This window comes from Anas acuta, chromosome 2, assembly GCF_963932015.1.
Source record: "Anas acuta chromosome 2, bAnaAcu1.1, whole genome shotgun sequence".
NCBI classification, from domain to species: Eukaryota; Metazoa; Chordata; class Aves; order Anseriformes; family Anatidae; genus Anas; species Anas acuta.
The window spans coordinates 12,184,810-12,204,640 of NC_088980.1; positions in this window are offsets into that span (position 1 = coordinate 12,184,810).

A 19,831-nucleotide genomic window follows, 5' to 3' on the forward strand; every position below is an offset into this window, starting at 1 on the left:
GCCCATTTACTCCATCCACTGAAGTTCTCTATTAACACTCTTCAATCCAGCCTTCAAGGCCTACTAAAAACAGAGAAAAACGCTAACTGTATTTTTTTTTTTTTGTTGCTACAGTTTATTTCCTTTATGAAGTAGGGCTGAGCAGATTCAGTACAGCATCTTTCAGGCATGAAGTAGAAACAAAGAACAAACTACACATGGCCCTATGGGCCTAATTATTAAATGCTGTGAGTTAAATGCCTACAACTTTCAACAAAAGGTTTCTGTTGTGTCTTGAAGGTTTGGTACAATTCTTGGGAATACACTTGTGCATGGGGTGGAAGGTGTTGAGTCCAGTAAAATATTAATATTGTGATACTTGTTACAGTCAGAACCCATGCATAACCTTTTTTAGTAACAAGAAGGCTGTAAATTGATTGATTGTTTTTATCCTGTCCACCCAAAGCTAATTTAGCAGACATTTTATAGGGAGAACAATAGAAGCTTACTTGAGAAACCAAATTATGAGCAGAAGGTGCAAAACCCAAGAGGTAATATTTGCTCTTCAGCTACTGAAGCTGGAGATACTTTGTCTTTAAGCCTGACATGAGGCATTCAGATGATGTATTAATGCAGTGAAAATCTAACCTGTGTTTCACACAAATACAGACAAACTTAATTTTTTAATCCCTAAATAATGTTTTTAGTTCAAGAAACCATTAAAAATTCCTCAAATGAAATGTATTTTCCAGGGATTTACCATGAATCAACATACTTTCACCTTTTAATTCATTGGTTTTGAATGTTATCATGAAGACACAAAAAATGTAGGTAAATCAAACACTACATACATTTGACTCACTATCTAATTTGCACACGCTATACTAGTTAGCACTACAATGTGTGTGACTGTTCTTTTATCTTGTTATAACACATTGCTCTGATAGGAGATGCTATAAGGTTTGCTTTGGATTTACATCTAATAATTAGAATAATGTCAGAGAAAATAGTACTAAAAAAATAAATGAAAATTTTGAGAAAGTGCTCAGACTCCAGTTCAATACAACAATTCTTGTAGTAAGACTAGATATATTCAGTGAAACTTAAAAGTCAATGAGGTAAGACACAAGTCTTACTTATTAAACTCCTTGTTTAATAAGACTTTCACAGCTTTATTGCAAGTGAAATCAGAATTCTTTCAATTTCTCTCGTAGAGTTGTAATATATGATTATTATATTATATTAGTTAATTTATTTATCACAACCCAGAATGGATTTTATGTAGCTCATATTCTTTTTTAAACAAAGTTTCTTTTCATTGGGACATTTTACCCTGCATATTTGGAATTTGTAATTTTATGTGCAAAAAAAAAAATTCAGAGCCGTTACAGGAAGGCTCTGGCTGGATTAATCAGTTGCCTGTGTTGATAGTGACTGTTGGATTTGCAGATGAAAATTGCTAAGTGGGAAAAAAAAATGATAGTCCAAAGGAATTGAAAGCACAAAAAATTATTTATTTTGTATTAGTGGGCTGAAATTTCCCCACATGCTGTATATGCATTTACTTCAGTACTATGCTAAAATTAATGCACTGGTAATGTTTTTCTTCTTCATCTATTGATTGCTAAACCAGAACATCAGCAACCGGAACAGTTTATTGGCCTTGTCTGTGATTCACAGACACAGCTAGAGGGACTAGGTCATGCGCCCTGACAAAACTCTTCCTCCTGAACAGGAGACCTTCAAATGGTTATAAATCATGACTGGAAGTCAGGAAAGTCAAAGTGGAAAAAACTCAAAGCAGTCTTATCATCTGATAAGAAGAAAGCTGGAAAAGTACACAATGATAAATTCATTTTGAAAAAATGACTGTGCTGTAAATACATAACATTGTTTTCAAAACTCAAAATAAATGTCAGAGTTGACTCAGTTAGTCCATATCTCCCTATCTCTGCTGCCACAGTTACACTTTTTGAGAGAGGCTGGATAGTGAAATGTCAGGGGCGAAATCAGGTAAGAAGTGGATACCTTCTGTTTTGTTCAGCAGTAACCCTGCCTTTTTTATTTCAAAGTTTCTAGTAAAGTATGTTCAGTTAGGAGTAATGTACTTTTAAGTACTAATAGGTGAAATCCAAGATAAGCTGAATAAGGCCAGAGAAAAGTCTGTACCTCTGAAACTCAAACATGTGATGAAATCTAAGTACTCCCTTGCTGCTGATCAGGGGAGAGTGAGTTTGCCTTAAGTGGAAGAATCCTTTTTTCTTTTACAACTATATCAACTTGTGCCTGTGGTAAGAGCTAAGCTGAACTGACACAGTTGTGTACCAGAAGTGGAACATCTATTTGATCACCATCATGCTTCAGACAAGGATACTAGAAGAGACTGATGTCTAAGTATCTGTTCCTAATGTGGCTCTCCCAAGATCCTCTCTGGAGAGTATTTGTCTCCTTCCCTTGGAACAAGCTGAAGGTTTGCACACAAGTCTTGAGTTTTTCTAAAAATGGATTCTCAATTTTTCCTCTTCTCCTGAAGGAGAGATTTTTTGTTTGTTTGCTTGTTTTGTTTGTTTTCTTTCCCTGTATTAATATACGTTATGTGTATGTGTATATTATAGGTGTATACAGTATGTGTATATTAATATATACACATACAAAAAAGAATCAAATGTAGTTTGCTATTAAATGTTTTATATTCCTGTTTTCACATAATCACATCTGCTGCTTTGCTCTTCCAGAGTGCCTATAACAACAGCTCTTTCAAAATTTCAGATTTTCAAATAGAGGCATACAAGTTTCTCACAAAACAAGGACTCCCTTTCTCTCTCCCTATTCTTCTGCCTATTTTTTTTTTTTTTTTAAAAAAAAAGGACAAAAAGGAAACATGAAGCTTCATGCTTCATTTATTGGTCATGTTCAAGTTGCACAAATCATTCTCGAAAGAAATATAGATGTTACATTAACTCCAGGTAGAAAGTAAAGGACTAATATTTCATTTAAAGTAGAAATGCACATAGATTTTACCAAATATGTAGGTTAGATCTGGGGTTGGTAGTAGTTTGGATCCTGCCCCAGCCTAAATAACATGCCAAGTTCCTTTGCAGATGGCTGCACCAGTGCTTCTTATCCAGCTCTTCTAGTGAGCGACATGGCAAGCTGCTCCACCCACATATATTCCCATATCCACATATATATCATAAACAGAAAACAGCTTACATGTTGGACCCCCCTCCCCGTTTCGTCTTTTTTTTTGTCTTTTTTTTTTCTCACAATCTTGTCCACATAATGCTGTGTAAATAATGTCAGAAGATTTTCATCTTTTTTCAGTGTTAGAAACTGATTACATTAACCTAGATATTGATTAACATTAACATATACATGAATGAATTAGTTTAAGAAATGCTAGAAATGCTTCATTCATGTTAATAACATTCTCTTCTGGAAAACAGTTCTATGAACTTTTTTCCAGCTTTGGTAAAATCAGACATTTTTCAGAACATACTTCCAGCTCTGTGTACGGTAATGTTCAAAAACATTTTTTCTGGTGATGTTTCACAATCTCATTGCCAGTTCACTCATAGTAGTAATATCTTCAATATGTGGTAGAATATCTTTGTCTTTCTCAGGGGAAAAGTGGCTGTCACTAAAGTGGTTGTCACAAAAAAAAAGTGAATTTTTGCTGCATTGCAGAAGAGTGTCCTTCTGGACCTTATAATAAGAATAGCTAACATGTTAAAAATTTGGGGAGGGGGAGGGGGAGGAAGTAACAAGGTAAAATAATGCTACAAATAATGCTAGTCTGTAGGGTTTTGTATCCAAGAACATCAACAATTCCTATTAATTTCAGTACACATCAATGTCTCTTAGATCTTCAATGGCAATTAAAGGGCAGATTCCCCAAGTGACATGAGTTGGACTTTTTCCAGTTAAGTCAATGGATGTATTCCTTCTGCCTCAGGAATGAAAACATTTCAGATATGTGCTAATTTAATTTTTACAAAAGACATATTTAGTGCTTTTAACTTTAAGCTTAAATTTAAATTAACCTTAGCAATTATGTTGTCCATATCACCATGTATTGACATGTTGTTTTTGCCTTTTCTTGTTACAAGAAGTTATACATGTAGTGTTTCTAGTTCAACACCTTTCATTTATAGACATCTCTTTGTTTTGATGGCAATCTATACTTACACAAAATCTCCAACCCACAACACTGCAGAATGAATATGATCCTCTCTGTGATGGTGTTTTACCTCTGAGTTTTCAGCTTTCTCCACTCCTATTGTATAAGCATGCAGATAACGCTTTATAACATACAAGCATGACAGGAGCTGTTGTCACCATAACCTAAAATTAAAACTGGAATAAGCAAAACAATAGCAAATAGCAGATGAAACAGAGAGCACTTATCAGCATAAATACACCAAAGTCAATAAAAAAAAATGCATATAATAATGTTCATGATACAGATATTAGTCTCAACAGCCACCAGTAAGGCATTTTTTAGTTGATATAGGAGTTTTCTTCAGTGTGAGCACAGAACCCACTCAAACTACCCAGAAAACAGAAAGAGAGCCTAAAACTAGAGCTAACTTCCATTGCATTTGATATATAGAAAGTTGTCTGACATCATGGGTGTGCCTCCATGTCATTCTTATGTTCATCTGCTCCTGGGTACATCTTTGGGTGATGCCATAGCTACATCCGGGTAGTTATTACCATGTGGGTAATATGCTGTGTCAGTCATCTTTTGAGCTGAAGATTTATCTCTGCTCTATGGAATATTTTGACAGTATGTCACATAAAGAACATCAGAAAAGTGTCTGAGGTTACAAATACACCTAACAACTTGAGAGATGAGGCCAAAATGCAAAAGAATTAAATGAACAAGGGCAACATGAAACACTTTCCATAAGGAAGGAGAAACAACATATAAATGGAAAAGGCTATGCATAATGTAGGAAAAAATGAAAAATAAAAATTAAAAAAGGAGGAGGAGGAAAAAACAGGAAGGAGAACAAACTGGGCCTTAAAGCAGATCACCCGGAAAACTAGAGTAAGTGCTATAATGTTATTATCAAAATGAAAAATCTAATTTAGGGTTATTAAAAATCTAATACTGGGATAAGTTATGAAAAGATACTGTATCTGTTCCTTAGAATCTGGTTTCTAGCTGTGGCAATCTAAAAAAAGAAAAAAAAAAGAAAAAAAAAAAAGTAAATTGATCTGCGTCCTAGAGGACAGAAAACACATAAGACATATGGAAAGCATGTCTTAAAAAAAAATGCATCTTTGAAAAAATGTAACAAAAGAAAATATTGGAAAAAAAGATATCTTTATGTAAAAATCAGGAGTCAGTCATTCAATTTAGGTAGTGGGAAGGAGTCAGTGAATCAGTCAAAATAAGGGTTCAATCTAGTAGGATTTACGAAAAACTTTTGGTTAAATTATCAAGCTATCTGGAGTTACATTCCTTGGATGTTAAAAAAATACATATAATTATAATAATAATAAATAAAAAAATAAAAATAAAATAATAATAAAACAAAAACAAAACAACAAACAAACAGTATTTGTCCTGATTTGTCCTGGATATTTCAGTTACATTTAACATTTTTCATAATTTCATAGGTGTTTTCCATCTCTTTTTTAACTATACAAGACATGTGACATAACATGCACTTTTATATGGCATAAAGTTAAATTATTAATTTAAAATGCATGCTCTTCTTTTTTAAAAGGAAGAGACAGATCATGCCAGGAGGGTAAAACTGGAATACCAGTCAATTCTGAGTGAGTTTGCACTTAGGTCTTTAAAAGACATTTAGATTTAGAGCTTAGTGATAAGGTTTAGTGGAGGATTTGTTAGTGTAAGGTTAGAGGTTGGACTCGGTGATCTTGGATGTCTCTTCCAACCTAGATGATTCTGTGATTCATTTTCCCCTTTTAAATAGAACCAAGTATAAATCCACTGTAGCTGATAGAATCTAGCCCTAAATGAGTGACTTTAACATGTCTCCCATTCCTGTTGCCCTATTTGAATTGCTATGTATACATTATGGGATGTTTATGAACAAAATAAATAAATAATAAATAAATAATAATTAAAAAAAAATCCATGTAGAACATATAGGGATGAGAACTGAAACACCAGCAACAAAGGGATTGCAAAATAATTACAATGTGCTTCATAATTTTAGTCCATAGGACAGCGAAATAATGCCCATGAGATGACTGAACATTCCAATTATGTAAAGTGTATAAAGGGTGGAAATCTCAGATGATAAATTAAAGAAGCTCTATAACAGAGTAGTTCAAAAATCCACAGTTTTGCATCTTACGATCTCATCTCTTTTTCTGTAACAGTTGCTCAGTTAATAGATTTTGAGGTACTTTAAACTGGCTAGCTTCAGGTAAAAAAAAAAAAAAAAAAAAAAAGACGAACAACCTCCAAAACAAACAAAGAAAAACAAAAATATGAAACTTAAATCATCTACGTTGCTTATGCTGGATCTCCAGTCCAAATCCGCTGAACCAATCATTTCATTTATTTATCTATTTATTGCTTTTTTTCTATGGCAAATAAGCTTGAAAAAATACCACTACCTTAACTAAAAAGTTCATAAACATGGCTCAAGAGTTTTTTTATCATCTAAACTAATAAGTATTAATTCTTTTAAGATAAATCTCAGACTGGATATTAACAAAACTTTCTTTACTGTGAGGGTGGTCAAACTCTGGCACAGGCTTCCTAGCATGGCTGATGCCTCATGCCAGTCAATATTCAAGAGTCTTTTTAATAATGTGCTTTATTAAACAATAATATGCTTTAATTTTTCATTAGCCCTTAAGTGGTCTGGCAGTTGGACTTTATGATTTTTGTAGGTCCCATCCAACTGAACTATTCTATTCTATTCTGTTCTGTTCTGTTCTATTATTCCATTCCATCCTATCCTATCCTATCCTATCCTATCCTATCCTATCCTATCCTATCCTATCCTATCCTATCCTATAAAATAATGAAAATATTATTTAAAATAATAAACACGTAGAGATATATTTAGTTTCGTCAATGTCAAAATGAGACGTTGTACTGCTTCATACTTTGTTTGAAACATCATCTATATTTTTTACCATTATGGGCTTTTCATTCCTCTGAAATCAGAGCATTACTGATATGAGCAATGACTGAGTTTTCTGGGCAACCCTTACCACTGATCAAGAGTGAAAACATTTTTCAGAGCACAATGCAAGACCTTTCAGTCCTGGACAGTTCTTGGTGAACCTTTGTCATGGGTGAGACAGAATGAATAACAAGCCGTAGTTGATCTGGATACTGAGACTTAAGACCTACCAAAATTAAGGCGTTCTCCCCACTTGATTATTTCACATGCTCACACGCTCATTCACTTCCCAAAGTCACATTCACTCAAGTCTTGACTTCCCACTGCTGGGAATACAAAGCAGAGTTGTATCAGCTTTATGCCATGTAGCTTCCCAAAGTTTTGCATTTCAAGTCTGACTGTTTGCCAGGATCTTCTCCCCACTTTCTAGGTTGTTTTTCTCCATTTAGACACATTTTGCAAGAAACACAACATGTGATCAGACTGACCAGTGATTGTTCCTCATGTCTCAATAACTTAAGGATTCAGAGTATATCACTTTTTTTTTTGGTCCAGGTGTTACCAGAATTCACGACCACCCTGTACCAGTTTTAGGTAGCAGGCAGAAGGCTTGTACTTAAAGGTGCAAATATTCAGTTTCAGACATTCACACACATTTATCCACTATCTGTCAAAATTCACTACAATCTTAAATATTTCGCACCTACCACAACCCTCCAGACTGGATTCTTTGTCCTTTTGACTGTGGAGAGAGTCTTCAACTCCTTAAATCTGTGTTGTTTTTTTTTCTAAGGGAGGTTCAAGAGTGGAGAGAGATGCCTGACCTCAACCCAGAATGGAAGCTGGGCACAGCAGGGTGCTTGCAGTTACCACATCGTTTAGTACAGATACACTACTTGCTCCTAATCACTCTCCAGAGGAGTTTTGTTTCTGATTGACTATGTGGGGTGGCTGGGGAAATGAGCTGCACTCAGTTAAAGTTAGCTTTTGTGAATATTCTTTCATACCATCACTTATACTAATGACTTCAACAATGGTTCTGACAAAAATTCATTTCTCATCTCTTAGGCACCTGTGCATTTTTGCTAAATCTGAGCTTAAATGTATTTCAAAAATTAGGGTCCTATATTGCTAAAGAACTTTTGAAAAATGTTACAAACTGACACAATTTTCAAAGGCCTACATAAATACAGGCCCATTTAAATCTGCTTAGGCAAATTAAAGCTTGCAAGATGTATATATAAAACACTTGCAGAAATTGCTTTAACTATTAGTCCTACTTCTCCCCCTTTAAGTGGCTTCTGCTTGTATGTTCTTTCCCACCAGAAGCAGTACTGAGATCCTTGATGTGGCTGTACTTCCTTGCTATCTTATCTTATTTGGGTTTACTATTCATCCCTGAAACAGATTTCTCTTTTACTCTAATAACTTGCTTGGAGGTGTACATGAAGTTGAAGTTATGCAAGGACATGTGCCTTAAGAGGACAATGAAAAGTAAATTCTGTATGTGATCTATCCAGGATTTTCTCATGTTTTAATGTGCCTTGACTTGCTCACATCTTGCTCATGTCTTCAGGCACCCCTGGTAAACTGGAGAGCCCAGGATGGCTGCAGCTCCCTGATAAAAGCAAGTAAGAGATCATTCAGTTTCAGGGGGCTGTTTCTAAAGGACTGTTCTGCTTGTAAGGTGACTGTGATACAAAATATAACTATTTTTGATGTACCAAATTTTGCTGTCACAATCCTGTAATTTCAGTAACAGCTGAGATTTGTACCTGTGCATTTGATAGAGAGCCCAACTTTTTATGTATTAAGGCAGAAGTAGCAATTTCTCCCCACCTCTCACCTGAACCCCCATTTTTTTCATCATTACTTTATTTATTTTATTTTATTTTATTTTATTTTATTTTATTTTATTTTATTTTATTTTATTTTATTTTACTTTTTTTATTTTATTTATTTATTCATATTATTTATTCCCTTTTCAACATCTCTTCTGTTTTCTTGGATGACTTTGAAGCTGCTACTTTTCAAGGTGGAAATTCTACACTTCAAAGACACAAATGTCCAAAATCATACCTCCTGAGCCTGCAGATATACTCTGTATATCAGAGTATGCTGAGTATGTACTTGTGCTAGTCTGGTTTGTTAAGATTGATGTTCCCTCGTTCCTTTATAAATGGTTTCTAATAATAATAATAAGAAGAATTTGGAAACTACTACAATATTTCTATTTAAATACTTTAGACAATATTTTAGCCACTTTAACCATTCAGATATTGCAGCTCACAATGATATACACTGTTCTTGCATTTTGAAAACAAACAAACAAACACTATGTAAATCACTGATAGGAAAACATTTTTTTCTTTAAAACACCAAACAATGGTTGTAATGCCACTGCTGCCACTGCAGATGATGATACATATTGGAACAATCCCTCCAGTATCTTGAGCTATTCCTCTCTCTTTTCTATTAGAACTTCTAGGTGAAGATTTTCTTAATACATGTAGACCCAGCGCTTAATGTGCCAAGTGGAGCCCAACGATTTAGCTAGTAGCCTCAAGAAATTGCTACAAATGCAGAGAACTAAGATTTTAAAACAGTAGTAACCTATTTCTGCATGTTTTTTCACATGATAATAGACATCACAGGACATTAAGGTCCACTGAACTAGGTCCAGGATACTAAGGTCTTATGGCTTATGTGTATTTTTAAAGGAAGTTCCATTGTACTGTGTATGTATTCAGTATAATTATATACGAAGTTATTTCCCTCATTCCTGAATTGTACCTAGAAGCTATCTGGGAACCTACACTATACCTGTAGTATTTCATGTTACTAAATCCCCAGACTGAGCATACCATTTTTTGGTAAGTGCTTTTAAATGAATCAAGTGCAATACTTTTGAGTTTATTTTTAGAGCTTATATGAAATGGAATGAGCTTGAAATAGCTTGAGGCATATGCAGTCTAGGAAAATTTGAATGTGTTCAAATGAGCACACCATATCCAGAAGGACACAAATAATAGACATGGCCAAGTATGGATGTTGCTATTAGCACATTATGTTCTTACATAATGAATCACAGAATCACAGAATCACAGAATTTCTAGGTTGGAAGAGACCTCAAGATCATCGAGTCCAACCTCTGACCTAACACTAATTAGTCCTCAACTAAACCATATCCCTAAGCTCTACATCTAAACGTCTTTTAAAGACCTCCAGGGATGATGACTCAACCACTTCCCTGGGCAGCCGGTTCCAATGCCTAACAACAGTAAAAAAGTTCTTCCTAACATCCAAACTAAAAATCCCCTGGCACAACTTTAGCCCATTCCTCCTCGTCCTGTCACCAGGCACGTGGGAGAACAGAGCAACCCCTACCTTGCTACAGCCTCCTTTAAGGTACCTGTAGAGAGCGATAAGGTCACCCCTGAGCCTCCTCTTCTCCAGGCTGAACAAGCCCAGCTCCCTCAGCCGCTCCTCGTAAGACTTGTTCTTCAGACCCCTCACCAGCTTGGTCGCCCATTAAGCCCTGCTTCTGCTGAGGAGACATGCTGTCTAAAGTGCTACAAATATACATGAATTTTTATGCTAGCTTAGGTCATATGTGGAAGTACAGTTTTCTTTAAGTATATTGAAGTGCACAAAGTTTCTTTCAACTCCTCTTCTATTTTTGTATTCATGCTTGCAATTTTAGACTGTCCTGCTGGAAGGTTTTAAGGAGTCCAGTCAATTACTTTTAAAATCAGTAACTTCATGGAAACCAACAGGCTATAGTAGAAACTCAATCAGAATTCAAAAAACATTCTACTGTTTATGTTCTTGTTTTTCTTATATTTATTATTTTAATATTAATTTCACATTGGTTTTCTGATATTAGAAACCAAAATCACGATTTATTTACCAACTATTAATAAAATGAAAACAATATTAATTAAGTACATACCAAATGAAAGTTATATTTAATGAGTATACCAGAAGTACAATAAAAACATCCAGTTACTAAACACATTTCTGAATTGTTCCAGTGAAGTTCCTAAACTTTATTGATAAAATTTTAAGTTTCTCTTTAGATAGAAAATGTGGAAATCTATAATTAATTTTTCAGAAATATCCAAAACAGTTGTCAAAAGAAAAAGATATTTTTTTCTCTCTGGGTGTGGAGTCATCCTGTATACTGCAAGGTTGTTTAGGTGAGCCCAAATTTTAGCATAAATATGTCAAGGACACTATACAAAAAATAATAATCATAATAAGGTCATTTGACAGAAATGATTGCTTGTGTTGCAAACTGAAGTATTTCCTGGGACCAGTATGAAATATAGGGTGACAATAAATAGATGTAGTTCTTCAGTTCCTTGAGTTCCCTGCTTGGAATCAGTGCTTATGTTGACGAGGGCAGGGGCTGGGGGAGATAGAGGGGGAGAGAACCCATCTGTAGCAGCTAATCACTGTTGAAGCTTTAAAGTGGCCTGTCACTCTTGCAGGTGTAGAGGGAAATTAGTAAGTCTCTGCTCCTCCTGAGACTGCAGAAGCAATTGGACATTTTTCTCCTTTCTCTGTCCAGCAATGCAAAAGTAATTAACTCTGTGCTCAAAACAGGTAGGTGTTTTTGTTTGTTTGTTTGTTTGTTTTCAGTGATGATGCTGAACTGAGCGGAGGAGAGATGAGTAGGCACTGAATTTACATTCTGAGATGCTTATGTCAGTGTTGCAAGCACTTTCTGTCATGCTATCCCAGCAGCTGGGCCAATAATAGCAATGGTAATGTCCTTTTCTCTGCCACCATAAAGTTACGACTACAAACTACTTGCTACAGCTGTGTTTAAAAACACTGTAATCTGTTCCCATTTTTGGGTTTCAGAAGACAGTCTTTAACAAAATATATGCTATGTCTTAACTTCCTTGCTTCCATCTTCTCCAAACCCCTATTTTTGAGAAAAACATACAGTGGCATCACCAACATTTTTATTTATTTTTTTATTATTATTATTTTTTAATCATACCTCTCTTCGTATTCCACCCCGGGGCTATATTCTGAAAATTAGTAAATTCACAGCTCTGGGCATGACCCAAACCATCCAAATCTTTGCATCAGGGTTACAGTTTGGTTTGAGAGGTTGAGAACATTATTCACATCTGTCTTCAACACAGGTCCTATGCATCCTCGGTGTCACTGTCACACTGTCAAGAAAATCATCTTTTTTATTTTTTTTTTTTTTTTTGAGAGTAGCCAATCTTGACTGGGACATAGAACACCTAGAGATGCTTCACTGATGCATATCTTAATATGTAGAGGTGTCTGGTATTAATATCTAAGAATGTCTGAGCACCAAAGAACATCATCTCAACACATGTAAGCAGAGAGACTCTCTTCAATATTATCTGCTTGCTTGCACAGGGCGCTTTCACACAGGATCCATTTTAGGCATGTTTTCTGCATCCTGTCTTATTTCTCTAAGTATTGAGACTGCCAGGAATGCCTGAATTTAAAGGTTTTGCTCATTTTCATGTCTGTTTGTGCACTAAGTACAAAGTCATGGAGGTCAGTTTGTGGAATTGGTTCATTAACATTTGTTGACATGCACAACTCTAGTAAGACATTTAATTTGCAAATCAGTTCTTCCTTCTACATATATAGATTGCTATGTCTATGATTTCAGTTCTTAAAAATACAATGTCAAAAAACAAATTTTTTAAGTTCAATTTGATGATGAATAAGGTACAACATTACAGACATCCCTACACACACAACACACAGCTGTTGAACATGGAAAGGAAGGTGAGATAACTAGTTTAATGAGTTATTAATATTTTTTAAGAATTCTTGCAAATATTTAAAGTAATATGACTTTAATGAGCCATATACAATTGGTGACTTCTCTTTTGCTGAATATTCTCTCCAGGGTAAACTGAGTCATTAATATTAATTAGGAATTGTGTAGCCAGTTACAGGGTTGAGTAGGAAGTGAATTAAAAAAAAAAAAAAAGACACTGAAAGTAAAATATCTGCACATACACAGTGAGTAGGATTGAGGTCATTAAAATCTGTGGACTGGAATTAGTAGGTTCCATAGATGAATGTACCTAGTTCACTCAATTTCAATTTCTGAATAATCATAAATGAAGTATCTCTATATAGAATAATTCAGCATGAGGTAAACAACTGGATTTTAATTTCCAGTGGATAAAAATAGTTGCAGTAAAAGGTAGATGAATTTAAAATTATATTATATGTGGTATTAGATAAGGATAACTGCAAAGCAATTGAAAGAATTTTTGAATTTCCTTAAAAAAAAAATAAAAAAATCTTCCTGACAGTTGCCTCAATCCTTGAGAAACACTTCCTTAAGGGAATGACCTCATGTAGTTCACCTTTTCCAGATTTTCCTATGTTTTGTATTTTATAGGTTTCATTGAATCATAGAAAGGCTTGGGTTGAAAAGGACCTTAAAGACCGTATATCTCCAACTGCCCTGTCATGGGCAGGGATGGCACCCACTAGATCAGGTTGCCCAGGGCCATGTCCAACCTGGTCTCAAACACCTCCAGGGATGGGGAATCCACAGCTTGTCTGGGCAACTTGTACCAGTGCTTCACCATCCTCTGAGTGAAGAATTTCCTCCTAACATCTAATCTAAATCTCCCCTCTTTTAGTTTAAAACCATTTTCCTAGTTCTATCATTACCTGCCTGAGAAAAACATTGTTCACCATATATACATGGAGAACAATATATAAGACCCCTTTAAGTATTGAAAAACTTCAACAAGGTCTCCCTGGAACCATATCTTCTTCAGGCTGAACATCCCTAGATCTCACAGCCTTTCTTTATAGGAGAGGTGCTTCAGCCCTCTGGTCATCTTCATGGCCCTCTTCTAGACCCATTATAACAGCTCCATATTCTTCTTGAGCTGGGGGGCCCAGATTTTAAAGCAGGACTGCAGGTAGGACCACACAAGGGCAGAGCAGAGAGCGACAATCACTTCCTTTGTTCTCCTGGCCACTTCTCTGTTGATGCAGTCCAATATGCAGTTGGCCACCTGGGCTGCAAGTGCACACTGCCAGCTCATGTTGATCTTTTCAAGTACTGGAACCCCCAAGTCGTTCTCTGCAGGGCAGAGAATCCATTCATCCCCCAGTCTGTACTCATGTCTGGGTCTGACCCAACACCAGTGCACCACCTTGCATTTAGTCTTGTTGAACCTCATTAGGTTCACATGGGCCCACTTTTCGAGATTATCCAGCTCCCTTCCTGGACATTGGTCAGTCTTCCTTTGTTAACTGATGCAGTGACTGTCATAGATACCTACCAGGTAGGTCAAGTAGGATTTGCCCTTGGCAAAGCCATGCTGACGGTCTCGGATCACCTCTTTGTTTTGCGTGTTCCTGGACATTGCTTCCAGGAGGATCTGTTCCATGACCTTTCCAGGCACAGATGTGAGTCTTACTGGTCTGTAGTTCCCTTGATCCTCCTTTCTACCCTTTTGTAGTGGGTTTATGTGGCAAGGTTTTGGTAGCAGGGGGCATAGGAGTGGCTTCTTCAAGAAGAATCCTGAAACTGCTGCGTGTTAGATAAGGGCCACACCACTGGCCAGAGTCTGGCCAATAAGTGACGTTTACGCCTCTGTGAGAGCATATTTAAGAAAGGGGAGGGGACGAGGGAAATGTGGAAGAACATTAGCTGGGAGTGAGAGAGGAGTGAGAAACAGCCTTCCAGACACCAGGGCCAGTGAAGAAGGAGGAGGAGGAGGTGATCCAAGCACTGGAGCTGAAGTTCCCCTGCGGCCTGTGGTGAGGACCTTGGTGGAGCAGGCTGCCCCTGCAGTCCATGGTGTACCACAGTGGAGCAGATTTCCATACTGCAGCCTGTGGAAGAAACCACAGTGGAGCAGGTGGATTTGTTGTGAAGGTGGCTGCAGCCTGTGGAAGACCCCTGCCAGAGCAGATTCCAGGCCAGACCTGCAGCCTGTGGAGAGGGGACCAAGCAGGACCAGGTAACCTGTTAGGAGCTGCTGCCCGTGGGGACCCGTGCTGGAGCAGTTTGCTCCTGACGTATGGACCCCATAGTACGGACCCATGTCTGGAGCAGTTCTTGAAGAGCTGCTGCCTGTGGGCAGCCCCCACAGAATCAGTTCAGGAATGACTGCATCCTGTGGGAGGGACCCCATGTCGAGCAGGGGCAGAGAGTGACTGTGAAGGAGTGCCGAAGACCACGTGCTATAGACTGACTGCAACCCCGGTTCCCCAGGGAAGCTAGAGAAGAGTCAGAAGAGGGTGAATGGGGGAAAGGTGTTTTTAGTTTCTTTTCTTTGTCTTTCACTTCTCTAGCCTGTTAGTAATAGGCAATAAATATTATGTCCCTTCTCTGAGTCTGTTCTGCCCATCACGATATTTGTTGAGCGATCTCCTTGTAATTATGTCAACCCTTGAGCCCTTTCCATTGTATTTTCTCCCCCTTTGCCTTTGAGAAAGGGGAATAAAAGAGTGGTTATGGTGGAGCTTTGCTGCCCACCTGAGCAAAACCACCACACCTTTTTAAAAACAGAAGTGATGTTTCCCATTTTGTGGTCACCAGGAACTTCACTTGACTGCCAGGAATTTTCAAATATCATGGAGGCTTGGAAACTAGGTCAAGCAGTTCCCTCATGATGCTGGGACATTTGTCATCATGCCCCATAGACTTGGACCTGTTCAATTTCATCAGGTGGTCTCAAACCTGCTCTTAGCTTACCATGGGAGGGATTTATCTCCCTCATCTTCGGGTTCAGGGAAACGAGAGACTTGGGAAGCCTGACTGGCAGTGAAGATGAAGACAAAGAATTTGCTGAGTACCTCAGCCTTCTCCATGTCTGATGTTACCAGGTCTCCCTTTTCCTTTATCAGAGGGGGTGAACTCTTCTTGTCCTTTTCTGGCAAATGTACCTGTAGAATATCTGCACATCTGGACAACATCCCTGTACTCTTCCCAGGCCGCATGTCCCTGCTTCCACTGCCTATGCATTTCCTTCTTGCACCTCAGTTTGAACAGCAGGTATGGAAACTGAAATTTTGTACACTCCTTTATTTGACTTGGTAATTGGACATGTGAAAATGAAATTAAAACTTTACTTATGTTTCCAAGAAGTCTTCTCAAGACCATCTTGAAGTAAACTTGTTATTAAAAGCCTGACATAGTAATGTCAAACCCTTTGTAAAGAAATAATTCTGCCTTTAGAGCAAATTTAACTTTCCCATAATAAAAACAAAACAAACAAACAAAAAAACTTGGATCCTATAGGAAATACAAAATCTCATATAGCTGTTCAGTAAGTAAACGCCATCCATTCTATGTACTAAATGATACGAGAATGTGTGGGAAAATTGTGTATGCTCATAGTATTTCATAAAATATCTAACACATAAACACAAGAGGGCCAACTATGGTAACTTTTGAATGATTCAGTTTGGGAACTTTGTACTCTCGTGTTCTTTCTTATATTATGTCTTTTAGCTATTTATAGGCAGTGTTTTCTTTGGGAGCTTTGCTGATGTTTATTTCTAAGTCACCATATTCTACATGATTGCCCTATTTAACTTCTCTCCCATATATGTATATATTGGTGCTCAGAGAGGTTGGGGCCAAGGAGCCAGTTCAGGCCAAAATCCAATCTGTTTCATAGCTAAACTGCTACATTTTAATAAAGCATATTTTCTATAAGCTGGACTGTGGTCCATGCCACTATGGTATGGTTCAAACGGACCTCAACTTTTAAGGTCCTGTACAGGAATATAACCCAAGCTGTCTAGCTTCTAAGAAACCTTGCATAGTGTCTTCAGTATCTCACCAGATATGAGAAGGAAACTGAAAAACTGCAGTTCCTGTAGCCACAGGATCAATTAGTACTCTTCCTGGCTTTTGTACAACTTTTATTCACCTGCTATAATTCCACTGAAGTTCAAATGCCTTCATGTACCATCCACTCCTAGACTGATGAGAACAAACATTGTCACCACTGCACCTCATTTCTAATTTTTTAATATTTCTGTTTTATCAATCAATATCAGTAAAGTATATATCTACTAATCTACCTAGTGAGCTCTTAATAATAACATAGATGACATGACTGATAAATCTGATGACAAAAAATCAAGTATAGCACATTTACAATGGCTTTTTTTTCTGAGTGAAAAACCAACAGATAGTAATTACCAAATTAGAATGATTTCAGCAATAGTAGGCTGCTATTGCAAGACACATTTCATCAAAGAATCTTCAAGAGTCTTATAAACATGAATTGCTTGATTTAAAACAGAAACAAAGGAGTTGCAGGAGACATACAAAACTTTTATCACCTTCATTCACATTATATATTTTTCAAGGCACTTATTAGTATGTTGGTTTTCTTTGTTTGTTTGCTTGTTTGTGTGTGGGCTTTTTGTTTGGTTGGTTGCTTGGTTGGTTAGAAGCCAGAATGTGAACTGTCTCAGAGAAATGAGATCTGCAGGAATTTTTTGTTCAATATTTTATTTTTTCAGTATTTTGGTGTGAACCTAGATCTCATAGAGTGCCATAGGAGCTTTGAAGTTTATAAAACAAGGTCTTGATTTTACATTCATTTGAAAAATGGCTCATGTACCACATAAGCAACATGGTTTACATTTGTCTTTATATGACAGCCCAGTCATCCTAAGTTCATGTGACCAGAAAGAATTACAGCATGAGTGATACAATTGTGCGATAGAGATGGAATTGTGGCTCTACAGTTTATTAAATTATACATGCTTTATTTAAAATTGGCACATCTAATTCTCAGAGCTTCTGTAATATAACTTTTTTTTTTTTTAATTAAATCCAGTGTTGCTCTGTCTAGTAACAAACACACAACACACTAGCACAGCACAACATGAACAGTATAAATAGAATGTGGGAAAACAGAAAAAGAATGTATGTAAAGCACACATTTATATGTATCTCCATAGTGAAGTATAGATATTTACTTATTTTTTTTATAGTTTATATATATGTGTTAATTGAAATAACCAATAATTTATAATGTCATTACAGAGATACATTACACATCTGTATATATGAAGTAGGAACATAGGAACATTTCTGAGAGGTCAGGCAAGGAGGATTTTGATCATATTTATTGTTTATTTCAATTTCCAGTGCAATACTGAATACTACAGTAAATATCTTATTCCCCAGAATTACCTAGTATCTCAGTGTAGTAGAATCAATGTAACAGCACCAGATGACCAAAATATTGCTAATAGACTTGGTGCCAGGTAAATGGTGTTGGAAATTCAGGACCAAGATGTCACAATGTGTGACAATGTGCTATATATGGCTTTTCAGATCTCTCTTTGGTAAAGCGTAATCAAGTGAGAGAATCCTGATTAATACATATTTGTCAGAATACAAGATTATCAATATGGCCCTGTCTTTTTCCTTGTATGTCTCCTAAATTTATGTAAAATATATTTATGAGGCTCTGAAAAAATACTCGTTCCCAGAAGAGAAACCGGTACTGGCATTTGCTAACTAGTATTATTGGTAAAATTCTGTGCAATATCTTTATAATATGAAAATAAAAATTCTATTCAACATAAGTATAAGAAACACAAACTAGCAATTAATTTCCCCATAAAGATCATTCAGTCCCCTTTCATCTCAGTTTGGCACTTAAGTACATTTACTCTTCTGTTTAAAATGTAGTTTGTGTATGGTTTTGACAGTGAGGGACTAACTGTCCCTTTCACATAGGTTCCTGCTGAGTGCCCGGTCTGTGGTATCCTCCTCTCTCTTCTCTCCCTAAATCCTACAAATTTAATTCTAAATGATCAGAAATCCACTTTACATTTTTAAACCTGTCTTCATATATTAGATGAACCTTTATTTTTTTCAAACTTCCCTGGGTATTTAAAGTAGTAAAAAATTGTCTCTTTCAAAGTATTTATTCTGGGAAATGGATGCTTATCACATATCCTTCAAAACCCTGCAGTTAATCTCCCTCTTCCTAGGCTTTAATGTGCAGAATCTAAACTCACATTGATTCAGTTAGGAAAGTTAATAGTGACATAGTTACCATTGTGTAATAGCACTGAAACTCTCATTTTAACATCTTGGTTCTTTCACATAGAGGTGTTTTTTTGTTCGTTTTTTACTTGTAGTGTTATATAAAATACACATGCATGACAAGTTTGGAGGTAAACAGCCCTAGTACCAAGGCCCTTCCCTAACCTTCTGTAGGTAGGGGACTGCAAAGGGACTGCAAGAATTAACCCTTAGATTTCTGAAGACTATGTCTTTTCTTTGTTGTTGTTTTGTTTTGTTTGTTTCTTGTTGTCTTTCATGTCCAATAGTCCCTGCATCCTTGCATTGCTGGTTTCAAGAGGAGGTTATATAGCATCTCATTCAAATAACTGCACTGCCTCCAGAGAGGTGGAATTTATAGTTCTGAGGGTGAGTGTAATACAAATCAACCATCTCTTGTGTGGCTTCTCCAAGCCTTAGTCAATCATATAAGTTGGAAAACTCACTGATGTTGAACCTTCTTTGGAAAAGGGGAAAACAGACTCAGTTCAGAGTTAAGATAAGCACCTAGCTTTTCTTATTGCAGTAAAAACTTCTTTTTATTAATGTTCTATAGAGACATTATTGTTTTTTAAAGTTTTCTGTAACCCACACAATCACTAAAAAAAATTAATTCAAAAATTTTCATCTAAAAAAAATCAAAAACCAA